The 26859-nt window shown below is 40.4% G+C and overlaps 1 long non-coding RNA gene across 2 annotated transcripts in view; it reads right to left on the bottom strand.

The window, feature by feature from the left end:
* Positions 1-6317: 6317 nt before the first annotated feature.
* Positions 6318-26859, bottom strand: part of LOC138064797 (uncharacterized) — a 30725-nt gene continuing 10183 nt past the window's right edge. For both annotated transcript variants that reach the window (XR_011138050.1, XR_011138051.1), the window contains exons 3-4: positions 25014-25190; positions 6318-8045 (exon numbers count right to left, since the gene is read on the bottom strand). This is a non-coding gene — a long non-coding RNA (uncharacterized lncRNA). The remainder of the gene's footprint in view (positions 8046-25013; positions 25191-26859) is intronic.

Genomic DNA, 26859 nt, shown 5'->3' with positions numbered 1-26859 from the left:
ACCGGACTTCAAGTCAGGCATGCAAAGAAGGAGAGAGAGGTAGAGGAACCCCTTCAGAAGGCTAATTTTCCTCCCTATTGCTAAAGAAATAAGGGAGTATTTCTCTATGAAATTCCATAAAAAGAACTTCCAAGCGCGAACAAAATCTCTAACGGAAAATCTGACCATATGTTCTCATACTTCTGCTGAAGCTCACAGCAGGTCTCAAAAAGACCTTGAAAACTGTGTCTAATGGGCAGCATAATTGTAAACACTTAACCAAAGGAATTAGCACTGATTTTGGTCTTTGTCCAAAGGCAGAGAGAGAGAGAGGGTTGCTTGGTGCTGTTTCAACAATGAGATTAAAAGGAGAATTCTAGATTCTATTGGACATTTCCTTCCCACCACAACATTTTAATGACCTTGGGAAAATAGCTAACAAGATCAACAACAGCTTGAATGCATTGAAATTTGAAAAACTGCATGGGGTTTACATTTTGGCTAATTATGCAGTGCCTCAGCTAGGACAATGAGGAATGCTATGCTCAGCTGTAGAAATATTTCTGGTCACTGAGAAGCATTTTGGCTAGAACTTCTCCCCACAATCAGAAATTTTCTTGTGCCATAAGCTGAACAACTCCTTTTGTAGATAAATTAAAAGTACATGCATTTAGAGAGGAGGAAAAAAAAGTCTATATAGTACAAGCACAAAGATGAATTACCACTCAAGAGGAAGATTTTGGAGTTACCATTGAACAACAATGATAATAACATCTCATGTTCAGAAGTTGCAAAAAATGTGAATTGAGTACTAGAAAATGCTAGGAAAAAAGGAAGGAAAAACTAGTATGTTATTGTATGCATCCATGGATTATTTACCTTTGGAATCAGTGTCAGAATGGGTATAAAAGAATAACAGTGCAAACGTACAGAGGTGCAGACTGACTTTTGAGGAGACGCTAGACCGTGGTCTTAATAGCTTTAAAATGAGAAAACTGGGTTGATGGTGCACTGTGACTAATATCTGTAAAATGTTGAATGTTATAGGGAAAACACATAGTAAATAATAATTAGGCTTTTTAACAATTAAAAAAAACTATCAGAGGGCACTGAATAAAACTGTCAGGCAGTAGGTTTAAAGTCAATATGAAGAATTACTTTGTAATAAAATGCATTGTTAAGCTATTAATTTACTGCCCGAACATGTTGTGGAGGTCGGATACTAATTATCAAATACGGTTGTTGAGAAACAAGCTGCTGCTTGTGCAGTCCGTAAGATGACGGAAATAGGAGGATATACCAAGTGGAGGATCCTGTTCCACTGTCTCCTTACTGAGACATAAATTCCTTTCCTAAGCATCTGCTGTTAATGCTAGTACGGATAATATAATGGGCCAGATGACCCTTTAGTCTGACCTGTTATAGTGATGCTTACATTCTTATGTTATGTTCATATGCCCTGACTGCCAGACCTAGACCCTCCACCCTGAACAGGAAGATAATCCAGACCTGACTGCATGTACCTACCAAGCCAGAAGAACTTGCATTATGAAGCAGGATGGATCCAAGGGCTTCAGACATCCATGTGGTGTTCGATGAGCTAGACGGATGTCAAGGGAAGAGAATAATACAATGGTGAAAGTAAAGTGACCAAAATATATTTGTCTGAGGGAGGGGGTCAGCAAGAACACCCTGAACAAATAAAAGTGAAAATAGTCTTTCAGTTGTTTTCATGACGCCTGTGAGTTCAAATACCCTCTGTCAGAGGAGGCATTCCATCCATGTTTTTCCAATCTGAAGTGAATTTTTAAATAATTAATCTTCTTTGGATGATACATCGCTGCCCTGGAGACTTTTTGAATAAAGGTGTCAACCCCAGTTAAGTGGAGCTCGATCCCACAGCATTTTGCTGGGAGGCCAGTACTGACCTGCCAAGAGGAAGGCCATATGGGTGTTATTTGAAAGAGCCTTTGAGTACCCTGACGTGCTAACTGGGGGCCTTGATGAGCCTCGTCTTCCCTGAGTAGTTAAGGCTATAGTGCTTAATGGTTAAACAACGCAGCATCTGGCCTACTGACAAAGTTACGTTGCCCTCTCTTTATTCCAGAGATAAAAATATTTGACTCCGTCGTGGAAGGTTTGGTCTGAGGGAAAAGTGAGGGAAACGGGTTTTATCGAACAAGGGGTGTAAGGTGCCAGTCACCCCGTCCTTTCTGTGGCGCCGGTTAGGCGGCGGAGACCTCCGGCCGCCGCAGTCTGGGGGCTGCCAGGTGCCCTGGGAGCCGGTAGCTGTCAGTCACGCGGAATGTTCCAGCAGGAAGGCGGGGCTGCGCGGCGGCTGCCCGCAGCTGCCCAGGACAGCTGGGGGTGGCAGCGCACCGCCACCGGCGGGGTCTAGACCAACGCCACCGGTCGCCGCGCATTACCTGCCTGCGGTCCCCAGGCGGGAGAGGGATAACAGGGGCGCACGCGAGCCCAGCGGCGGCTTTTGGCGCTGGCGGAGGGGAGAAGAAGAGAGCTGAAGTCACTGACGCGGCGGGGGGCGAAGCAGCCTCGGCGGCCTTTTTCCAGGCTCGAAGGCGCCAGGCAGCCTTTCCCAAGGCTCCCCCGCCCCGAGGGAAGCTCTGCTCCCCGGCGGGCTGCGGGCAGCTGGGACGCCGGGTCAGGCAGCTGGGGATCCCCCCGCCCCAGCCACTGAGGGCGGCGGACACACGAGCACGCCCCCCTCCAGGGAGTAATAACCGAAGCGGCCCACCGCCTCGGCTGCGGCCTGCTCGCCCTCGGAGCGCCCGTGGCGGCGGCACGCTGCGCCCGCTGCGGCCTGCTGAGGAGCCCTCGGGCTTGAAGCGGCACCCCCCTCTCCGGGCATGGCCTGCTTGTCCCTTCCTCCTTCTCCCCCCACCCCGCACCTTCCAGCGCAACCACCAGGCACCTTTTCCCTCACGTCATCAGTCGGCGACATCATACCCCAAAGTGAACCGATCCGAGCTCATGTATATACACATACATGTGCTTGCAAATATTGTAACCAGTCCTGTTATGTGTGGAGTTTGAATGTAGAGTTGTTGATTAATTAACTGCATGTTATTATTGTCATTGCTAGTTCTCAACTGCTATTACTGCTGGTGACGCATATTAAACTTTGTTATTTGCTCTGGGCTGTTAATTGTGAACCCATTCATAAGTGACAGGTGGTTCAACTGCCACCTTGAACCTTTTCCTGTAGCGTGGAGTGCTGTGGGGACCAAAGTGTCAAGATGCTCCGTGGATGGCTCAGCCACCCACCTGAGCCTCCTGTAACAGACCTATGGCTTCAGACTGCATTTACTAATTCGTCTGCTTTTCGTCTTTCTGTCATTCAAGCACAGGCGAGGACGATGAGGGGAAACAACATTGCAGTGCAAGCAGAGCACAAGAGCACAAATATGTCATTATTTGAATGCCGCAAAGCATAAGTGTAGATATGAACAACACGAGAGAGACAAGTTTAGTGAGAACTTACGCACTTGACCTGGAACGTTGTGCATCTTGGGATTATACGAAGCCCAAAGGAATCAAAATACTAATAAAAACTGGTATGGAAGAATATTTGGCAAGGTGTTTGAGCAAGCATCTTGTTGGGGATATTCATTCCTGGGAAAAAATAGGATTATGAGAAGCCAACTATGAAAGGGAAGGAGGGAAAGGGAGGTTTTTGAAGGAGGACTTCAAAAACCATCAGGATGGTTGATAATGGGACTGTAAATTGTCAGAAACTGACATTTGATTATTATCATACAGCTTTTGCAAAGCTCTATAAACAAAGAGGTTTTTTTAAATTTGTACATAATTACAGGACAAGAGGCAATGGGCATAAAAACAGGACAAGAGGCAATGGACATAAACTGAAACACAGGAAGTTCCACCTAAACCTGAGAAAAAACTTCTTGACTGTGAGGGTGACACAGTGTTGGAACAGGTTGCCCAGAGAGGTCGTGGAGTCTCCTTCGCTGGAGATATTCAACACCCGCCTGGACGTGATCCTGGGAAATATGCTCTAGAGGACCCTGCTTGAGCAGGGGGGTTGGACTAGATGATCTCCAGAGGTCCCTTCCAACCTAAACCATTCTGTGATTCTGTGATAATTAAGCACTGTATTAAAGATGACAGCATTAAGGTATTGCTGATATCTGTGCAGGGTGGGAAGATATGAATGAATTAATTTTTGTATCTATATCTTAGTAAAAATATTTTACATTTTTTAAATCCTTTGCATCCCCAAGTTTCTCAAAGCATTTCGCATAGTAACTATAGAGGAAAAAAACCTGCCACCTACCCACATGTCTGTTTGTACTATTAAGACAGCATGAGAGTGGCCCATATTGCACAAACCCTGAGCAAACACTGATCTTACCTAATGTTTTTGATTGATATGGGGAAACCTAATATGCTTATTAATGAGAGACAGGTAGGAAACGATACATCGTTTCCTCTTTCAGTCTGGAGATGCCCAACTGCACTACTCAGCTGGCTATCAGGAAGAGGCTTAGCCTCTTACCTCCTCAGTTCTCTTCTGGATTTCACCAATAATATATTGTTATCTGTAAAGATAATAAAAAGTGAAACTGTTTCTCTGTTGGGCATTGACATCCTATTAGCTTTGCTTCCAATACAAATTCCTTCATTTTCTTCTAACCTCCCTGATATCTAGAGTGTATGCTGTAGCTAGAGGAGCATGGAGACACCTTCCCTAAAAGCTGAGATGAATCCCAGAAAAGGTGCAGGTAGACTGCACTAAGTTCGAGATGTTAGTGTAGCCTAGTCTGCAGTGGGCTATCCATGAACAAGAGAGGCTTTCTAGTTTGAAAGCAATGCAGAGATAGACTTCAGGACTAGCGAAAGGACTGGAGGAGCTGTCACCAGAAGAGGAACTACCTAATGAGTGGAGATGAAAGCTCATGTGACTGTTTAGCACAGCAAAAACAAAGGTGGAAGGGGAAACGGCTGCAGTCTCTAGGGAACAAAGAAGGAGAACTGAAAGGACAACGGTTACACAGACGTGTATGAGCTGACTGCAAATAAATTTTGACTGGAAACAACAGAAGCTCCAGATAAGGAGGAATTCAGGAGTAACATCCTAACAGAAGGATGGGCAGGAAATATATTTGTTTTACGTGGAACCCTTCACATCCTCGGAAAGGATTTTTTGAGGTGGTTATTGGCAATATGAGAAACATGAACATCTGACCAAGAACATCTGATATGGTCTTCTACTCCACAGGCAATGTCTTCTAGCACTTTAGCAAAGTGAGGATCTTTGTATCCACCTAAGGCTGTTGGCATCCCTCTTACTCTTCAGTCCCTCCGACTGTCTGTTCCAACTTGTAAGGTCCCTTGGGATTGAGACTGTCCCCTTGTATGCTTAGACAGCCTAGTCCACTAGTTACTACAACATTAAAAGACTATTTTAATGTTGTAATAATCATGATGTCAAACTTAGAACTTAGTAAGCACCAAAGCTCAAGTCTTCCGTGTAACCCTAATTCTGAACTCCTATGCAAATTACGTGCAAATTTTAAGTCCTTCTTTTTCTTTCTTTCTTCTTTCTTTCTTTTCTTTCTTCATCTTTATTAATTCAGTCCGTAAAACCAGCAAGTTAGTCCATCTTACAGCCGGTCACATTGACTTGACAGATAGTCACATTTCCTTTCAGAATCTGGGTAAGATTTCGTTTTCGCAAATGAGCTGCAGTGTCTATCTTGTTTGCACTCTAAGCACAGGTATATATATTCAAACAGAACATATGAGCCAGCCAACAATGCCAGCTCTTCACTCATTTTCAAGCAGGCTTATGATGTCCTTCTTGCAGGTTCTACGTTCTGTTTTAGATGACAACAGAGTAAGAAGCTACAGGGCAGCCTTTGCTGCAAGAAAGTTCATGGCTCATGTGTGTACAGTCACACAGAGACAACTTCACTGGCCGTATATAGTAAGCCTTATAGCTTATTACACCAGGGAGGTTGTTAGGGGGAATATACACCCACACCACAAGGAGGTCCTCCAGTCTCCTCTCACTCACAGTTCTAGCACTGGCTGCTGCTGTAAATGTATTGGAATGAGAGCACTAAAGTTATTTAGTTCCCCTCAAAATTGGATCATATGACAAAACCTGCACGGAAATAGGTCTATAAACAATGTGCAATTCTAACCAGCCAGCCGTAAAAACTAATTAAAGAGGTAGTCTAAATCACAACAAAGTGCACAGAATTTTAAATAACATATCTATGTGTATTCCTGTCCTTTAGCTTAGTCATTCACAATCACTTATCAGTTCTTTTATTACATTAAAACTTGCTTATTCTACAGAGTGAGCTTTCATATATTCACAGAGATCAAACTCATTCCCTCAAAACTCTTCACTTTAAACTTTCTGAGAAGGTGGCAAGAGACTGCAATTAACTGCAATTTGACTTTTCATCACAGCAAATCTTCAAATGCTGGGTCTTCAAGATCTGCTGGGATGGAGGGTAACCATTTACTGTGCTGAAAAAGCAGCCTCTGGAAGATCTCATGGTCTTTAAGGATGGCAGGCTCTGCCTCCCACCCATCTCGTAGCCATACACAGCTGCCATGCAGATAACCCTAGGATTTACAAATGGAGGAAGCCAGTGGTGTATTTAACAGTGGTGTGCTTGGGCTACACTTGCTGGGACTCCTCTGTTAGCAAAGGAGCTGAGGCTTACCTTGAGAGTGGCCACAGAGCCATGCATAGGTAGCTAGATTAGGAGCAGATGTTGGTTCAACCCATAAATTTGCTTTTCATTTAGCAATGCTGAACCATCCCAGATCCTCTTACAAATAGTTAACTCATGGATTGGATTTAGCCGCTGTGATTAACAAAGCTGAAATTCAGTGAATCTCCATGAGTATCCACAGCTCCTAAGAGGTCTGAAAAGTCTAGGGATTGTCAAATCACCTCCTTTGTGTGTTTGTCCTTGTTTTGCTATTGTTTACGACATCTTTGGTTAACCTGCTCTCCTGGCTTCAATTTCACACCATTTTATTTTAACTCACTGTATGCCTTTTATCCTCCCATCGATATCCTTTTCACCAAGTGATATACTCTCTGCTCTGGCCACTTTAGGGTTAATCTGGGATGTTTTGGTCGGACAGCAATTGCTACAAAGCCTTCCCTAAGCTTTGAAGACATGGAACTGATATTTTTACAGCTCTCTCAGTGCTGAGTCTCTGCTGGTTGTAATCCACAGCAATGCACCTGGATGCAATTGTGCTTGGGTAACTAAACCGAACTGATGCGTTTCACTTAGTGGGGACTCCACTTGTTTCATTGTAAAGATTAGAGAGTGATTCAGCATTCATGAGAAAATGTAGCAACAAAAGGTTAGCTGAGCAGTGCTAGGAGTGGAGCCATATTGGGAGCAATTGAAGGAGGAAATGGTCTGGATTTATTGTCTGCATTAAAGATATTGTGGGTCCCATGGATACCACGAGTGTCATGGAGACACAGCTAATAGGATTTTTATTGGATTGCTGTCAGGCTGTTGCACCTGCTTTTGAAGGGGATGGTGCAGTTAGTTTTCTGGCACAACCCTTGAACAAGGAAACAGAAAGAGCTACAGCAGCTGGAAGCTCCAATATTAATTTTTTCAGGAAACTTTTACAAATGCCTTCAAGCTATTCAAGCAAACAATCAGCCAGTCCCTTCTTTCCCTTTGCAAGTACACATTTATAGAAAAATATATTGCAGAAAGGAGTGAAGGTACCGAGGCACCAAGGATTAACTTTTAAGTCTCTTCTCACCGCAGTCCAGGTCTCCAAAGTGTTAGGTAACATTACTTTCCTCCTCCATAGCCTGCTTTGAAGCTCTTTAACCCATCCGTGTAAGTATTGTAAGTTTCTGATCAAGGTGCAGTCTGAGTGCTTTTTAGTGATCACTTCAACCTGTGCAGATCTGACGTATGGTTTACCTCTACGCTTCACATTCAGCAAACCATTTCTTGGCTCCCCATCTTTCTTTTTATTTATTCAAAGCAATCAGTGATCATCTTATCCAACAGATAACTGAGCTGTAGGAAAAAAAAAGAAGAGAATTTTCATCATCAGTTCATTTTCATTATCACCCTGCTTTCTAATGAAGTTGAACATTAGAGAAACTTGGAAGTCATCTAAATTCAGGTCTCCAGTTAAACAAGTCTAGTGTTGATTTAAGGGTGCCTTATTAGATTTTAAGTAGGTTTGGATGAATAATTTGTAACAAGCGATCTCGAGAATTGTATCTCATTTCCTTATTCAGGAGTTACTTGCAAAGGGATTCAAATTATTTCATCCACCACCTAATCCAAATCTCTGTAGTTAAGGGAAGGAAATCAATGCATTCTGGATCAGGACACAAAATATATTTCTTGAATAATTTTGGTCTTGTAATTTGTTCACAAGAACTCACTCCTAAAATCATCCACTCGTGGAGTTGTCATGCTTGAACATCTCTCTAAACTACATGTTGTATTTCTATCCCTGCGTATCTGAATGCTGTGGTTTTTTGGTCTAGATTTGTGATATGAAGACAACACCTCCTGGAATTTTGTACTAGTGGCCTGCAAATGTTTTACATCCTTTGCTTTGAAGGTGCTGTTCTAGAAAATATTTTTACCAATTAACACTTTTAGGTAAAAAAAAAAAAAAAAAAAAAAAAAAAAGACAAGACTATGATTCTCCGAAGTCAACTATTTTAACCTCTGACCGAATACTGAACTCTTGTTTTCAGTTACTGTTATGCTCAAGGAAAACAGTCAATAGCTCCTCTGCATCTTTTTTTCCCCATACTTTTCTTTTTATTCTTTTCCGTCAGTAACGCTACTTACTTGTCTATATACTGATCTCTTGTTGCAACAACTCCAATATCCTCAAGGATACTGAATTTACTAATCTTTTCTTTCTTATTGAACCAGTTACCCTTACAGCTCTCTGATCTTTTCTTAGCCTTCACATCATACTCTACTCACTTTCTAGTAATAAATTCTCCAGTTCCCATATTTCTCTTTGCATTATTCTCCCGTCTCCTTTTGTTTTCATACATATTTAGACTGGTGGTCAATCTAGTCTGGGTATGCTCTGTCTCAAGAGTGACTAGTTCCTGGTTCTGCTAATGAATTTAAAGAAAGCCTGTGAGAGGAAGGGAAGTCATATGGTTAAAAACATCTTTTTGTGTTGAAAGAGATATGGCTTCAATTCCAGACTTCCTTTTTGAGGTCATATCCTGTCCCTATGATAAGTTCCTCATCTCCAAGAGGTATTTCAGTAACAGTTATCCTCAAATACTGTGTCGGAGATAAAAGGATTTAAATTGTTAGTGAAGGATATTGGAATGATTTGCCTAGATAAGAAATTTCTTCCTAAATCCTACTTATATTTTAACTTACCTTTTCCTTTGATATCATACTGCAAATTTAGGATAAGCGAAGTCACTATTAAAATCTATACTGGTATATTGCTAGAATTTTCCCTGGTGTGACATTGTGAGTTTGGGAATTAGACTGTCCTTGAGCAATTCCTAAAAGTGAGCTGGTGGTCTCCCTAGTTTGGAGGGTAAAAGAGCTTAATAATAAGGATGTAGGTTCTTCATGACATCTGCCCTCCTGGCCAGAACATGGTCCTGCATGTGTTTAATTTACTAGTACAGATAAGTTATTTATTGTATTTTCATCATTTAGAGCGGAACTACCTTCATTCAAGGACTGGGCTTTCTCCATATCTTCTGTGAAGCACCTACCAACGTTTCCAGTTCTTTGTAGTAGCTAACAATAATAAAAGAAAATCTAAAAAATATCTCACCTACTTTATAATGTGGATTGACTTAATTCTGGTGGGTTAAACTACATCTGCTTCACGATATATTTCAGAAGTATCCTTTTGCACCTGAAGAACTCTGATGGTTAAAATTTAACAGAAAGACTTCAGATGAGGAATTGCTTACATTGAAATACTGTCAAGGAATATAAACTGTGACTTCAGTTACACACTTGCTTTGATAACATTTTTATCTGTACACAATACATGTGTGTATTTATATTCTGGCAATAATAGATTTTTATAGTTAATGAAAGTGAGGGAAGATAATTCATCTCACCCTAAGGTATGTCAAATAATTGACTTCTGCAGCTGCCTTCTGAAAAAAAATGTGGCCTAAAATGACTAACTCAGGGATCTAACTCTAAGATGCTTAAAGCTAGGTAAGGCAAATCCTAACCGTAACATTTTTATATCTCAGTTTTTTCCACTTGGAAAATACAGAGAATCTGAAACCTGTACTCATTATCTCACAAACATGCACATAGTATTTAAGGGGCAAGCTTGAAGATGTGATGGTAGAGCATGATGTAGAGTTAATTAGTCAAGCAAGAAATCTTTTCCTGGCTTGCTAGAGGGAAAGCGAAGGTTGACTAGACAAAGGGAGGAGGGCAAGGTAGAGTATTCCTGTATGTGACCCGTCTGTTTGGGCTATGAACTGATTAGGATATAGACTGTATCTTTTAATGGGCCTATCTACTTCATGCAAGGCAGCACAGACACAAAAGTTGGCCACGTTTAAATCAGAAATGATAAAATATATCTGTAATTGTTCAATAAGACAGTTGTGGGGTAAGATATAGTCACTCCTCATGGAGTTCCTGTACCCTGGGGATGTGCTCTCTCATGTTGGCACTGGAGTAGGTATAGCTGTATTTCACTCCATTGCTTAGTGTCTATATGCCCTCTGTGTCTTCAGGCAGTCACTCAAGATAGGTGGAGCTAGAAAAATCTACAAAGGAGAGGAGAGGGATGTGTATCACAATAATAGAAGCATAGGTCAAAAGGTTTGAAGAGAAAAAAGGGGGATCACTGATACTCCATGCAGTGTCCTAGCTTTGATTGTGTGTGAAGTTAGTGTCTGTAAAATCTGTCAGTTTAAGATTTTTAGCGAATCGTGTTTTATTTATTGGCCATTCTTGAACCTCCTGCAAAAAGAATGTAAACACCCTGTCAAAGTGCCAACTCTGGTCAGGGATATCATATCACTAACTGAGACAGCAGTATTAGAGAGAGACACTCATTGGGATCAAAACATCAGCTTGTATTGATATAATGGCGATTAAAGATAATGAAAAAAATCACTTTATTTTTGGTTAAAACTCTTTCTCAGCTCTCTCTTTTGTCAGCTGAAAGTTTTGACCATGTCTTTCCTGCAATTACAAATATAAATACTAAGACTACTACTAAATAAAAGTATTGGCTCATAATACTCACTCATATGGTTCCTGAGAGAATAGCAGGCTCATTAGAAAAACATAGTCATCATGTCTAAGGTCTGCTATGGCATCAACCCAATCTTTATAAAAGAGTGTTTCTCCCATTGGGATTGTGAACTCATTCAGATTTCTGCCAGTTTCCAGGATCAAGCCCATGAGTTCAAAGGCTTCTCCTTAGCAACTGGCAGCCAGTTACAGCACTCTTGTTCCAAGGTGGGAACGGCCAAATTCCCACTGCTCTCAGGACATAACACGGGATATATGTCCAGAGTCAAAACCAACAATGCCCCATCTAAGACAGGAATGCAAGAAAAACCCCTCTACATAGATTCATTGATTCATTTCACCCAACTTTTGGTCATCTAAAAGAAGGAGAAGCACATTTACGGAGCAATTCATCCCATCCTGGAAAAATATCTGTGAGATTTTGGGTGATATGTCCTTTGGAGATGTGTATTTTTCTCCAGTGATTACAGAATGACAGCCTCTGACTTAAAAACAACTACGTACTGAATCCAGAGTTAGGTGAGATCCCATCCTATAAGCAATATGCCATACTGTTACTGAGGTGGAAGGAAAAGTTTGTCCCGCACATGCCCTCTTCTTATTTAGTTATTTGTTTTGCAAAGCACTGGGTTTAGGTGTTTAGTTGTTATATAAAGCAGCAAAACAGAGGTTCTTACTAATCAGCATAAAAGCTATGCATATTAAATCATGCCATGGATCCAGGCCCCTCTCTAAAATTGTAAATATATGGCAAAGTATTATCTGTCCATTTCTCCAGCAACGCAAGCACCTGAGGTGGTACTATCCTGCTGAGTCAGCCAGTAAGCCACCTGGCCAGTGGTGACTGTGGTGGTGGCTGGTGATCTTAAGGCTGGTCCAGAAAACAACAAACTGTCACAAGTAAGAATCACTTCAGTTTCATGCAGACTCCTGAGCTGAATTCAATGCAGGGGTGTGAGAGATGAGGTAGATACGAATTGGTAACATAGCAAAAAAAGATTTCCCTTTATCTTTGACATTATCAGACATGAAGATTTAGTAAGCAGCCAATAGACTTTTCTTAGGAAAACAAAGTTATGCTAAGAAATCTCAGGTTGAAGTTAATTTACCAAAAGGTTCATGAACCTTTCAACAAATATAGGTGAAATATCTACAGAGCTTGACCCAAATTTCAAGCTAGACTGTACCAACCCCATGATACTGTGAACAAATATCATGGATATAGCTAATGTGGACTGACAAGCAGACTTGGTTAGCAAAACATTGGTATTTAGTCTTCTTTTATGTAAGAAACCTGTCACTATTCTTTCACTCGTATTAATTTTAATATTGTTGGATAGGTTCACACCGCAATTTCAGATGACGTATCTGACTGACAGACAGTAGGAAAAAGACCTAAATTAAAAATTATAAGGAGGGACAAGTGGACATGACATTACAAGGATCAAAACACAAATTGTCATTTATGTAAGATTTGGGTAAGCCTCTGAACTTTCAGTCATATTAGCTGAAAACTGCTTAGCCTTAGCATCTCCTCTGAGATTCATTTATTCTTTGTACAGAGTAAAAAAAAAAGTTCACGTAACCATGCATTTTATTAAAATGTTATCATTGAGCAGATGTATAGTCTTAAATACAGAGACTCTCTTGGTATATTCAATGACAGTTTATTCAATTACAGTTGGAAAGTCAAATAGAAGGTTCTTCAATCATCCTGTTTTGGTTTTAAGGACAAAACAATACTACTTTGTATCACACAAGAGGAAAAAAAAGAATTACATGATTCAAGGAAATATTATGTCAGATGATGAAATTTTTGCTTCTCTAAAATTATCTCTTAAATTTAAGTGGTCTCTAGGTTCACCAAAGGTCAATTGTATATTTTTTTCCAGTGGTCACATAAAATCTTGGACTTCAGAAAAAGAACACTCCTGCTAAAAAAGTGTTGCTTAAACTGCAGAGCAATATTTGTCATACATATTATATTGGAGATGTCACTGTTGCTCATTAAGCAATTTTTTTTTTCATAAATAGTACTAAAACTATAGCGGCTGAATACTTCATTAGATTGCTTGTTGCATGAACTCCCTGAATTTTGCTAACAACAGACCTGTTTGTTTTGGAATAGTGCAAGAGAAGCTTTACAACGCAGTCTTACCGTTGAGTAACAAATGAATCAGTTCAAATGAAGAAGAAAACTTGTCTGGAATTTTTGCTTAAAGCCAATGTGAATGTGAACTGAATCTTATATTTGGAAAGGTTTGGTGAACTCTTTTTTCCTCCTCATCTCACCATTATTTTTCAGTTCCCTCTGCTTCTTGACTGCAGTTGATAGTAAAACCACAAATGCAGATTAAGTTTGCAAAAGGCTTTCAGACTGCAGACTCCCTTAGAAAGCATCGGACTTTCAGTGCTATTTTTCAGAATCAAAAAGTTCAGTTAGAGGTGGATTTTTCTCCATATCAGCCTTTTGCCAGGGACATTCATTCATCCTACCTGCTGCATGCATGTTCAAGGGACAATTAAAACGGTTATTCTTTCCCCACCGCTCCCACCAATACTGATTTCTGCTCAGATGACCTCCTTTCTTTGCACCTTCCATTAGAAATAGCAGATATGAGCTCGGCTCTGCAGCCATGTCTAAGCACATGTACGTTCACATGCACTCGCTGCAAGATGTGCTTTGACAGCCCCCTGCTAAGGCTTTTCCCAGCTTAAGAAATCATAAGCAGCTTTGGACTGCTTGACCCTGCTGGTTCATCATTTATGATGTTCAAAACATGTACATGGCCAATTTGAGTTTATCTAAACGCTTAAGAGGAAACTCTTCAATTAAAGCGCACACGAGGTGACACTGACAGTAGCTCCCTTACCAATTTGGTGTGGCTAAATCACCATGAGACACTTCATTTCTCTTCATTGCTCTTCATTTCATAAAACCAGAGAGCATCGTATTTGGTGTGGCTGTTTCATAGGACTCATTTTTCATAACCTTGAAAGGAAGGAGTGTTTGCCTATCACACGTTCCAGCAAGATTTCACTGTAGAGTTTGGCTTGGGATATAATTTCTGAGTGCCTCGGGTTCAATAGAAAGAAAAATATGTTTATATATAAAAAACAATGATACCATGTTTTTTCAATATCAATCACACAGAACACTTTATCATTTTAGTAAATGATACTGAATAGTCTTTGTGTCACATCAAACACCAAAGCAATAAATTCACTGGGGGATATTTAAAAGGGTATCTACATTGAATTGAGATATCTTCTAGTCCTTTTTCTAAATTGTCACATTTACTGCCTGCTGCAGAAAGGGGAAGCCACCAATTGATTTCTAATTCTGCAAACCCCAGGGTGTAAATGTGATTAGCAGTAATTGGAGAAGTTCAGCAACTGTTAATTTCTCCTCTCTTTGTTGTTTTTCCTATTTAAAATATTAACGAAACGCGTATGTAGGCCAAAACTGACTCCGATGCAGCTGAACAAAGGATACATATTTAATCAGAGCTGTGGGACCCCGATGCGGTTGTCTGAAACAAATGTGACATGTGCTTCCTCTCAAAAAAGTCAGGCAGCTAATAAACAGCATCAGTATTTTGTTGTAATGTTCATTGTCTACATGATGTCGAGTTTAATGGCATTACACTATGTAAAAAGCCAGAAGTACACTGCTAAATTTGTCTTTCCCAGTTGGCTGTCCCTGAGGAGATTATAATGCAAGCAGTGGCTTTGTTTGTTGCATGCATAAGTGTGCACATGTTCCTAAGTTTTGAGTTGTAAAGGAAGGTGGCAAGAAGAGACATTAACCCCTGCATGACTGAACTTCCCTGTAGGAAGATGCGGTTCTACAGGAGCATCTGTAAGATGTGTGAAAAATAAAATTTGCACTCTTTTTTTTTCTAAACAAGCTTCTCTCCCATCACTAGGTACAAAGATTTGCTAGTACTTTTCATCCTTAGGAAAGACCTTACCTTACCTCCCAGTATCAATGTTTTTCTTTAGCAAACTGGCCTGTCCTGACCTCATAGGACTGTGAAGTGGCTGGAATATTCTAAAATAAGGACATTTTTTTCATCTAGAATTGGTCCTACGTGTCTGGAGTAGCAGTTGCTTTTCATCTCCCGAAACCTGAAATGTGGTTCAGTGGTTGCACAACATTATGCAAAATGCTTTGAGCATCTCAGGAAGCCATTAGATGTCTTGGTTAGCTTAGCCTGGATCACTCACTGTTAGAGGGATCTCGTCGATAAGACCCGCAGCAGTGACAGATGCCAAATACCAGTTTGAAAGGCTAGAAGATTAACACAGCTAGACATAGATATTGTTGTAATTAGTGCATTGCTGACTACCAGCCTGAATGAATACACGTGTAACAGAGATACACCCCAAAACAGCTCCCTTGAAAAGATGTGAAAATGTTGGAAATAAGAACTTTACCATAGCCAGCTGGACTTGAGCTGCAGAGCTCACTCTGGAGTTTAATCACAATCTTGCCATGCTCCCTGCCAGCCAGGAGCCCTAATATTTCAATTTACTGCTCTCAGAGGAGATGAGTAGTAAACTAAAGCCCTTTGTAGTAATCCCTCAGATTATTCCTTAGCAGGTTTTACTCCTACAGGAAAAGAATGGATGTAAAAGGCTTTATTTAACTCATTGCTCCCATTATCCGATACTTGAAAGATTTGGGAAACAGGAGTTCTAGGTGTTCAAATATAGAACTACTGCAGAGAACCTTCTAGTTTCGGGATATATCTTTCTCTTTCAGACTTAACAGTAATTAACACCTTTACAGGTGGAGTAACACCTGTAAGTAAGTAAAACTTTCATGTCTGCCTGATGCTTGTTGTAGACTTTAGCAGGAAATTTCCATGGCAGAGCATAGAAGCCATTTTGATCTCAGAGCTGGTGGCCAGGGGAATATGAAAATCCAGCTGACATATAAAAGAGCAGCTCACAGAAAATAGGTCCCCATCACCTTGTAAGATGAACTATACATCCCCAGGTTTCAGTTCTGAAGTCTTTGAAGTGAGACTGTTCAATTTTCTGAATTCAGATGCCATTTACTGATCACTTATAAATTTATTTTGTCATTTACTCTATATTTCTTTCACTGGAAAACAACTCTGAGTTCTTTTGAAAAGAGAGGTCAAAAGAGTCATTGTCCCTCTGTTTACCTGACCGTAACCAAAGCCATAAGGACCCCAAGCACCATTTCAAATTGGGTTTGGTACTTATGGTCTATCTTTTGTTAGCAACAGCAACTTGACTTTAAAAAAAGGAAGGTATTGCTAAAATAATTTATATATGCAAACACATGTGTATATATGCGTACACACCTGCACACATATATATTTGCAACATTTTCCATAAAGCAAATACTGAGCTCAGGAACTAAACAGTTACAGGTGGGAGTGCTTTTCCTTCTCTAGCAAAATTCAACACTTGTTGCTGTTTGTTTAACGATGAATATTTCTAAGATGCCTTTTTAACTGTAATAGAGTAATTTTTTCCTTCTGTTTTCTTTGAATTGCATCCCAGATGCAGAAAGGAACCTTCATACTGATAGTTAGAAACAGGAAACCTGCCCCTTTGCCGGTGTCTTGTCACCTGTATGAAGTAAGATGGATTTATCCAAGAGTTTTGTTTCATCCTTTGGCTGCTGTCAAAAGCAATTTTTGTACGGAGTGTTTTGCTCCAACGACCCTCTGCACAGCACTATTCTCTGCATGGCGCACACGAGCTTCCAGGAGAAGGCACTGCTGAACACTTCATTGTGCAGAGTAGTCCTCAGCATAGATCATTCCTTAGACTGCTCTGAATACTTACACCATGCACCAGTCCACCTGTGACCTGAACTGCCTTTCAGAGATATTTGTCCCTTTCTGTTAATATCTAGGATGACTATGTCTATATGTCTAAGTGAAGTGAATCTAGGCCCTTGCTCTGCAGTCATCAGAGAAAGATAATAATAAGCCCCCACTGAAAAAGCCAACTGCAGATTTCTTCCCTGAATTACCTACTGGAAGAAGTAATACCATTCACCTCACTAAATGCTAGCTCCTAAGGCAGGAAAATAATCACCACAGGGTTCCCATATACGGAAAAGATATAAACGTTTCCAGAATATGTGTCAGGTTATAGGTCTCTAAAGGTCTTTTCTCTTTGATTAGTGAGGGAAGCCTGAGGTAATGAGAGGTAGGACTAAGCTGGGTAACTCTCACATGACTAACTGACCTGTATCTGTATATATCCGGGTTTATCTTTCTAGAAAGAAGGTTCAATACAGAAAAGAAGGTTGAATACAAGGTTCTTCTTGATTTTGGAGGGCTTGTCAGTATAGTCAATCTTGTCATGATTCATCTCATGAAATAGATCCGTAATTCAGGTCATATGAAAGCACTCCAGGCTCCACTGACTGCATTGACTACTTCTCCAGGAGCAACTGTCTTAGATACAAACTTCTACACTACAGAAACCTGAGGCAGAGGGGAGGAATCCCATCAAAAGCTCCCAGATCCCAAAAGGCATTTTTTTCAAACTAGAAGTCATTGTTATGAATTTTGTTCAAACCTCACATTTTTCAATGAAATAAAACATTAAGGAGAACAAATCCCTTCAATTTTCCTATCCCTCTTTTTTCCAGCTTTGCTATAGAAGAAAAAAGTGAGAAAAGCAGAGAAAAAAATGAATAATTTTTTCATGAAAGAGCTTGAAAACAACAGTTAAGCTTCCTCTTTGTTCAGGAGAAAAGTCTAGGTCTTCACTGAATACTACAGTAATGGAATAAATGAAGTTTAATGAAGTAAAATTATAATAAATCCTACACTTCTTAGAACAGGACCCAGATATAAAATATATAGAAATGCCACAGGAAATGCAGGCCTTGTTACATTCACAAACTAAAGCCATTGCTAAATAGTTTCCAGAGTCAGAAGTTTGAATTTTTCTTCTGTCTCTTGCTATGTATCCCTTTTTCTTCCTTTCCATTTCTGACGTTAGGCATTATATCCTTTCGCTCCATCCTCCATCTCCTCGTATTGTATCTCCTTTCAGGGAGTGTTCTTACTAAAACTTTTTATCATGCTAACCTTCTGCTTGTTTGGAGACCTCTGTTAGGAACTCATTTTTCTTGCTGGTAGCCAAAGGGCAGTTCTAACTAGAAAGCATACAAGAAAATGTAGTTAATAAAGATGCTGAGAGGTATCCATACCTAAGTGAGTCATTGAGATGTCTATACTGCTAAACAAAAGAAGTCAAGGACCAGTCTTTGGCTCAGCGGCTGCGTGACAGTGACTGGCTCACACAAACACGTTGTTTAGAGTTAGATCTTTGTCTTGCAGAATTGTCCCGGAGAGTTCATTGTTGTGCTCCAAAACAGAGACAAAAGACAGCTAACAGTTGGTATGGTGTCAGTTCTTATGCTCCTTTTTTGCTTTCCGTCATAATGAAGATGAACTCTGTGTGTCTTGCTCAAGCCAGCCATAAATCTAGGAAGAATACCAAGGGTTTTTCATCCTAGACTGTAGACAGATGAAGAACACTTGCTTACAGTATTGTCCATGGATTTAGTTGTCCTAAGAAGTCTGAATGCACCTCATTCCCCACGTCAGCGATTTACTGCTGTATTATTTCTGCTTTTAGGCTGATACTATGGAGATAGGAACTATAGAGCTTTGCATGCAAATAAGTTTGGAAAAGTTTGCAGCACTAGGCTTGTATTTTTGGTCTGAAAGTTTTCAGCAATATTGAACTTCAAAGATGGTAGAAAAAGATTTTTCAACCAAGAGAAGAAAGTCTTGGTATAGAGTAAATGTTATTCCTTTTATACAAGAATAAGAAGATCAGAGGAAATTTTTACTTTAAGGCCCTTCAGCTGCTATTATAACTAGTCTGTGTCTTTATTTCTCAATTTGCCTATTTTCTCTCTTCTTACAGTGCACTCCACCCACATTTTCTCCCTAGAACAACCATAAAATTGCATTTACAGTTAATTTTCTATGCTCAGAAATGCAATTTGGATACTTTAAGTAAGGCTGCCTCTTTCTAAAAATGAAGGTCTCTCGCACTGCATTTTTTTTAACCTGGCATACATCTAACTGTGCTCCTCCTGAACTGCAAGCATGATAAATGTGTCAAAAACATTAACATCAAAACCATGTGGTACAAGTTGTTATTTTGACTTCTAATGACACCTTCTGCTCTCTCTCACCGAGATGTTTCCATGAAGTAGCTGAAAACTTTTTCTTATTTTTTGTTGTATGTAGAAACTGGCATTTCGGTTTGTAGTGAAACTCGAAATCTTTCCTTCCTCTATTACTGCGAGGAGAGTAGGGGAATGGCACCTGCTTTTATGCAGGTGTGCATTTATTTGATGGAACTATCTTCAAGACTTGGAGAGCGTTTCTGTCCAAATGCATCCTTAATTCACGATGAATTATCTATCTGACTTTGAGGCTCAGTTCAGTTCAAACGCAGCTGCATACATTTAGCTGGAATGGACTGCTCCCCATCCAAAGAGATCAGGCTAAAAATTTTGCAGACCAGAGGGTACGTTTTTGATAACCTTTAAGTCATAAGACATAGGCCACCTAACTGCTATTGAAGTCATTGGCATCTAAATACCTGCAAAAGGATAGTTCAGGTGATTATCAACAAAAAAGTTCAAGACTCTAACATTCAACCAAAGTCTCGTGATATTACTCTGGAATATTCAGAAGCTCAGGATCCTTCTACCAGGTATTGGTGAAAGAGGTGCCTAGGAAAGGAGGCTCTGGCAATCAGCAAGGAGCTGCCTAAGCTAGCCCCAGTAAAATGCCAAAGCAAGGGTTCAAGACTGCCTACCTCTGAATCTGAATGCAATGCCTATTTTTATTCAGTCTTTCCTAACATGAACCTCTCCTGAAGTCAGGGCTTCAGCCTGGGCATCTGGACAGAGGTGACTTTAAATCCCGTAAACTGACCACGGGTGAGGAAACTCATTTGGCGAGTGAGAATACCGTCTGCAGCCTCTACCCATACTTGGCCAGATGCAAGAACTTGCACCTCAGTGGAGCGCCCTGCTCACTCAGTTATTGCAGATGTGGGGCAAGTCCACCCTCTGCTCACCAGCTCCCGTGCATTCACCCCAGTTCATGAGAGAGTATATCCTAAAATGCATCTTTAAAAGTTTTTCATAACATTAAGACCAGAAGGCATCACTGTAATAACATAGTTAAGCCAGAGAATTTTACCCAGTTCTTACTGTGTTGAGATCTATGCCTTGAAACAGAGCAGGCACCCTTAGGGAAAGACTAGATTTAAAGACTCCACATGATGGCAAGTCTACCACATGCATTGGCAAAGCTGTTCCAGTGATTAATTGCCCTCGCTGTTTAAAAAAAAAAAATTACATCTTGCTTCCTGTTGAATTTTCCAGTGCTAGTTCAATTGTTTCAGTCACAAGTTTCTTAACTTCTAGGTTCTGGCCACAACAGGAAACAGAAGTGCCAAAATACCATGAAAAAATATTTTTGTCCTGTTTTTCCTCCCTCACAAGGAGGAGGAAGCAATGAAGCTAGTGAAAAAGAAGCCAGAGATTTGCTCGGTCTGCACGCAGCTTCACCTCTAATCAGAGTGTGTGGAGAAATTATTTAAGCTAATCTCTTGTTATCAAATCTGCCTCAGCAGTTTCTCACCTAAGTTTCTGAATCTACAGTATCACACAGATAAAGTAGCTTAGCCGAGCTGAACCCCGACACTGAGGTTCAAACAGCATTAGCAATTGCACAGATGCGTACGTGCTTTTCTGACACTGCTGAAAAATTTGGCAGGTCTCACAAGGCTGAGACTTTCTGGAATTCCAGCACATTTTCCTTAGGGTGTAGCTGATGCCCCTTGTTTTATTACGGTATTTGACTATTATTTCACCTGCTTTCTTCCCATCTGGGTTGAGGGGAAGATAGCTCTGCTATGGGCATATTATTCTGCGGTTTCCTACTTTCTGCCTGTATGTTTCTGTGCAGCAGCTGGCAGGAAAGCATGCAGCAAGGGCACTTAACGCACCCACTGAGAGCGAAGCATGTGTTTACATGCCTTCCTGAGCTAGGGTCAGAGCAAAGGTAGATCGTTTGTTTTATTCTGGCTTCCTAACATCAGGACCTGAATTTAACTTCTCCTCCAAGAAATGTTTCGGTGTCAGCTTGGATTCAAGGGTAAAATTCTGGTCATATGTAAAATCATCCACAATATTTGGAGTGTTAGAGAGATGAAAATTCTTGAGGTTTCTTTTCACTTCTTTTCCTCCTTCCTTTCCTTTTAATGTGCTGCTTTAATAGCAGAATGAATGTATGTTTTGCGTTTCAGTTTACACATGGTTATACCATTAAACACCTGGATTTGAAGTAGTTTCGTCCCGGAGGATTTAAATAAATGCGCTACCCCAGTTTCAGAACCCAGCTTACTATGAGTTAGCCATGTGCTACGCAGAGGAATAGTAGCTCAGAAAATGCTATAGCCGTACTGCAAATGTAACTCTCTTGCTGGTCATAATAAAAGAAATCAGCTTGTATTTCTTTAACAGCAAAGCCTCCCTGTGTATTAATTTGGTTCTGCACGACAATACGTCTTGTCAGAGCAGCCAGACAAATATGAAAACATAGACTGATAGAACTGTCAGCAAAGTAATTTATGTCAAAAGGTTGATGATCTTTTCCTGTGCGTTGCCTGGATTTACTTCTGTTTAGAAGCAAGGCAGAGAAAGGCTCCCTAGAGTGGGGTGCACCTATAAAGTTATTTGTTGGCAAAATCAACTGTAAAATCAAATTAGATTTTCAGCAACTTTTTTCAAAATACAACCGAGTGCTCATATTAGATGCTGTGATATTAGCATATGGAGCCTGATTGCCTGATCAAATGTTTGCTTATGTCTTTGGGTTACATTTATCGTATTACAGAGCTAGGATGTGTCCAGTAAGTAATGACGTTTTCTGCGCAATTTGAAAGGACTTTTTTTTAATTATTCCATAAACGTTATGGTAGTCTAGCAGACCAAGAAAGGTGCAGGAAGCTGGATGCTGAAATTATGACAATATCAAATTGGGAATAAAGTGGGAAAACAAAATGGAATTTGGATTGAAACCAGACATTCAGTTTGGATCTGAATACAGTCTGAGTTATTGAAACAGTGTAATTTGCCAGAGGAATTAATTTGTGCCTTAGCAGTTGACTCTCTAAAATTAAGGTTCTTTTATATAAGATATGCCATACCGACAAGCTGCTGATCTCAAATACTTTTTCTTTTTCACAGGTGGGAAGAATTTGTCTCCTGCAACCCAGGAATTTCTGGGTGATGTTCTGCAGTTTAAGGAGTTGATGCAACAGGTTAAACTTGATGATTACAACAGACCTTTCTGACCTGAAAGCCTATAAACTTCATATTCCATGATTTTAATTCACTTTCAATAATATATGCAACAATACGTCCTTTGAAAAGACTTGTGCGTATAGAAAATATTAGATATATATCACCATGGACCAAATAAATCATAATCTATTCTATTTTAGAGAACATTTTTAGCATCCCATTCTTTTAGGTGGGGATGATTCATCAGGAAACATTTGCAAATCACCGGAATTTGCAAAAGGGTATCTTTGTGTAAGAGAAAGCAGACAAAAATCCAGAGTTCTGTAACATCTGTGGCAGTGCTTGTCTGCCTGTTGCTTCTGAAAGTTTCTATCCTGAGGACTGGGTTTTGAAGGGGGAGAAGAACATGAGCATTGCAATACGGAGTGTGACTTCCAATAAGAGCTCTGCAGTCGCCCTGAAAACAGACTATGGTGTGAGAGGTCGGGCCATCTCAATAGTGAAACAACTACACAGATGCTTTCTTCACCACTAAATTTCTGGGAGGACATAGTAGCTGCTGTGTGACTTGATAGCTCGAGCCAGCCAAGTTTTCCACACAGCCCCATTGACCAGCCATCAGGCTAAGAGTGAGGAAAACATCAAGCCTACAAGGAACCCAGTTTTAAATCCCTGTTTGTTTAAAGTTATGTATGGACTGAAGTGCTTCAAAGGAGCCCAGCTTAAACTTGCATGTGCATGCCAAGAAATCCTGCCTGTGGTTTCTTGCATTAGTAGCTGGTGGTATCTCAAACACACCTCAATATTTAGGAGTGACCTAGCATAAGAGGGGGAGATAAAATCTCAGTTGCTGATATGCTGATTTGTCTTTAAAAATAATATTAAATCAAGCCCAGAAACATATAACTAGAGACAAATATCTGAAAAGGAAGAGGATCCCCTCCACTCCCTTTCTCAGCTCGCTGGTCTTGGAAAATCCGATGGTTTCTCTGAAGCCCAGGCTCTGTCAACAAGTCCATCATTGCGTTCTGACTGTCAGAGCTCCCTTGTGGGAAATTTTCAAGCCATGCTTGTTTGGTTTTCCTCTTCCTGTTTGACTTGTATCTTTAAATAATGTGGTTACTTCACAACAGCTTGTTTTTTGACTGGGGCACAGGGCATATTTTTCTAGCAGATAAAAAAAAACTTCCCACAATTTGCCTTGTGTTATTTCCCCTTTTGAAGGGAGAGCTGATAAATTCAGGGTAATATGTAATAGATGCTTTCCTGTTTTTACTTATTGCTCTGTCAGGCTTGTCAGCCAGAAATTTATTAGCTCATTTTGTGGCTGTAACGTTTAAACAAGAGAGGGTAAGCAGCGCACTTACTCTAAAGAGCAAGTGTGAATAACAGAGTGCTTATGTTGTATCCTGCTCCATAGATAGGGGGTGGGCAGAGACTCTACTTCTTTTCCAAGCTGATTCTCTTATCTATATACCTATCTTCATTTTTAATGTTTATTCTCTCAGTTCTCCTCTGTGCTATTCTTACCTTCTAACTGACTGGGAAAATGAGCGAGAGAGACTAGGAATAATCATCTATCCTAATTTTAGCCATCTGAAAGTGAGCTATCCAGTCCAAGCAATCATTGAAACTTTCTCTGTAATCAATGGAGTGAGAACACGAGAGATCTCCACGAGTTGGTTTACCACATTTATTTCTGGATAGGGTAGATCATCATCCAGATCTACGTAACTCTTCATTGTGTATAGGAGATGACTGGCTGAATACCACAACTGAAGTGGCAAAAGTCAGGGAGATGAGTACTTCTTTCTCTTGGTGAGTTGGCCAAAAGAACAAAAGGAGTCTGAGGAAAAATCCAGTAATTGAGTCAGGTCTGCTCCTGACGCTCCTACATCCTTCCATCACCTCCTGCTGCTTATGGGACAGTTTGTGTCAATGTTACATGCATATATTTTCTTTACCTGATTGAGACTGACTCCTACTCAGGACTCAGTGCCACAGCCCTCCTGCCATTCAAGGGTGATTCCTTTTGCTTGGGGTGAATACCCCAGATTTAGGGGGGATTGAAGGTTTTGTTGTTTTGTGTGTTTGTTTCTCTGGAACCAAAATCCATTTTTTATAAAGGGAGGATATGAGGAGTGAAGATCACCTGGCTTAGAAGCTGATGTGATATGGGTGGTGATAAGGAAAGCTGGGGGCTTATACTGTCAAAATCTGGAGAGGAGAGACGGGGGTGAGTGAATGTAGCAGGCAGGTCTGCCATGTTGAGTTGAGTCAGTAAAAATCTTGCAGCAGTCAGAACCATTTGAACTGAACTTTTTCCTTTCACCAAAATGTGAAAAAACAGTACTAGTATCCCCTTGTATTTCACATAAGCCATCAAAATGCGTCCTTACCTGGAGTTTTTCAGATTCTAGAGAGAACTGCTGCATGCAGCAGGCAGAAGGAAGCACTGGGCCTGTGAGCGGCTGTACAGATGGCACTGGTGTCCTGTCAGACTCATACCCGCTGGAAGGTGTTCCATGTAAATACAAACCTGGCCAGCACAGCAGTCTTGCCAGGTGGGTAGAGACCTAGGAGGCAATGCACAGAGCACTTTCTGTGGTTGGAAAACACCCCATTTTCTCTGCTACTCAAATAGCATCCACCTAGGGCTTCAGATCTTGCACATTGCACAGAGACCAACTTTCTTCCACTATTTTTGCAGCTCAGGATTGTGCCCTGTTAAACGCAAATTATCAAAGACATCCTTTCTTCCAGGCTGTAGACTGAGCAGACTCATGCACCATAGACTTCTCTGCGCACAAGAATTTTGTGGCACCTTTGAGACAAGAGGAGATGAAGAGAAAGCAAAATCATGATGGCCAAACTGAGTCAAAGCAAGTCTCCTTCTTTTAACACTGTCTGGTAGCAAATGATTAGGGAGGAGTGTAAAAAGCACAGTAGCTCCAGAGTGATCTTTCCCTGGTCTTATTTTTGGGTACGCTAATTCATCCTCCACATCCAGTAGCGGCGGTAGGAACCAGACAAGAGATAGCATCTGGACTTCTGTTCTGAATCAGAATTATATATCTGCTAGCTTCAACCCAAGCCTCTATCTCGCTTTGGCATTGCATCCTTCTGGACACTAGGGTCTTTTCCTTCCAAAGCTTCTCTAACCTAAAGATTGTTTTGTTCAGCAGCTACTGCTGTCCTGAATTTGAGCAATTTTAGCTCTTCACATCCTACTTCATCTACTGCAGAACCTCCTGGGTATCAGTCCTCAGTAAACCAGTAAAAATATGCCAAATGTTTGTCTTCTTTCCAAGAACTAATTGGAAATCCAGATGATGTCGTTAGCTTCACCATTTTCCATAGTCAATGGCCACTATATTCCCCGTGCCATAACTATAGTAAGGGATTGGCCAGGAAGTCATTTCTATCAGATTTTCTCTATTGGAGAATGCCAGCTCTGAAAGAGAAATCATCTATGGACCATTTTCTAATCCAAACAGATACTTATAGGAAAAAAACAGTATCCTTTTACCATGAAAGGATATAAGGGAATGAAAGCACGGTTTTATAGCACTAGAGAAGAAGGGACCTCTGCAGTGCAGCTATAATAAACTTCAAAGTACATTAGAATTTACTTTCCATCCCTATACCCAGACACTATGTCTATACATTCAGTCACTACATACATAAAATTAAAACACTTTCCATCCAGAGCAGGAAAGGGCTCTGCTCCTTGTTCAGCAGTTAAGATGTTCTGTTATGGAAACATTGTGCATTCTTCATTTTGAAAAGAAGTAGTTTCTTGCGGTGCCCTCACACAGTTCCTTGCGGTGCCCTCCATTATTAAATCCACATTAACAGGACACAGCTTACAGAAACAGTGAAGTCATATATCCAAATGGAACGGTACCCTAATCCATTTTATCACACATTGTGTTTTCCAAATTACAGCTCTTCATAGTTGTAGATTGAAGGTTGTATTATTTTATTTAGCTAACAGAAAATAACTTCTACCATCTTTCCACTAGCAATTCCTAAATCACCATAAACTTGGAGCTTACCTAGAACTTTGTGGATATATACTTTTGTAATTTACTGGCCAAAAAAGAAAAAAAAGCCAGCCAAACAAAATACTCTCTTTTGGTCTAAATGAAATGTTACTTATGACCCAGAATGTGCAATTTCCTTTTCTTTTTCATCTGTTTAGTAACAATATGCCATTAAAAAAAATCAAAACATTTTGTTCTG

Source organism: Struthio camelus, chromosome Z (assembly GCF_040807025.1).
Source record: "Struthio camelus isolate bStrCam1 chromosome Z, bStrCam1.hap1, whole genome shotgun sequence".
NCBI lineage: Eukaryota > Metazoa > Chordata > Aves > Struthioniformes > Struthionidae > Struthio > Struthio camelus.
This window is presented reverse-complemented; position numbering and strand designations above follow the sequence as displayed.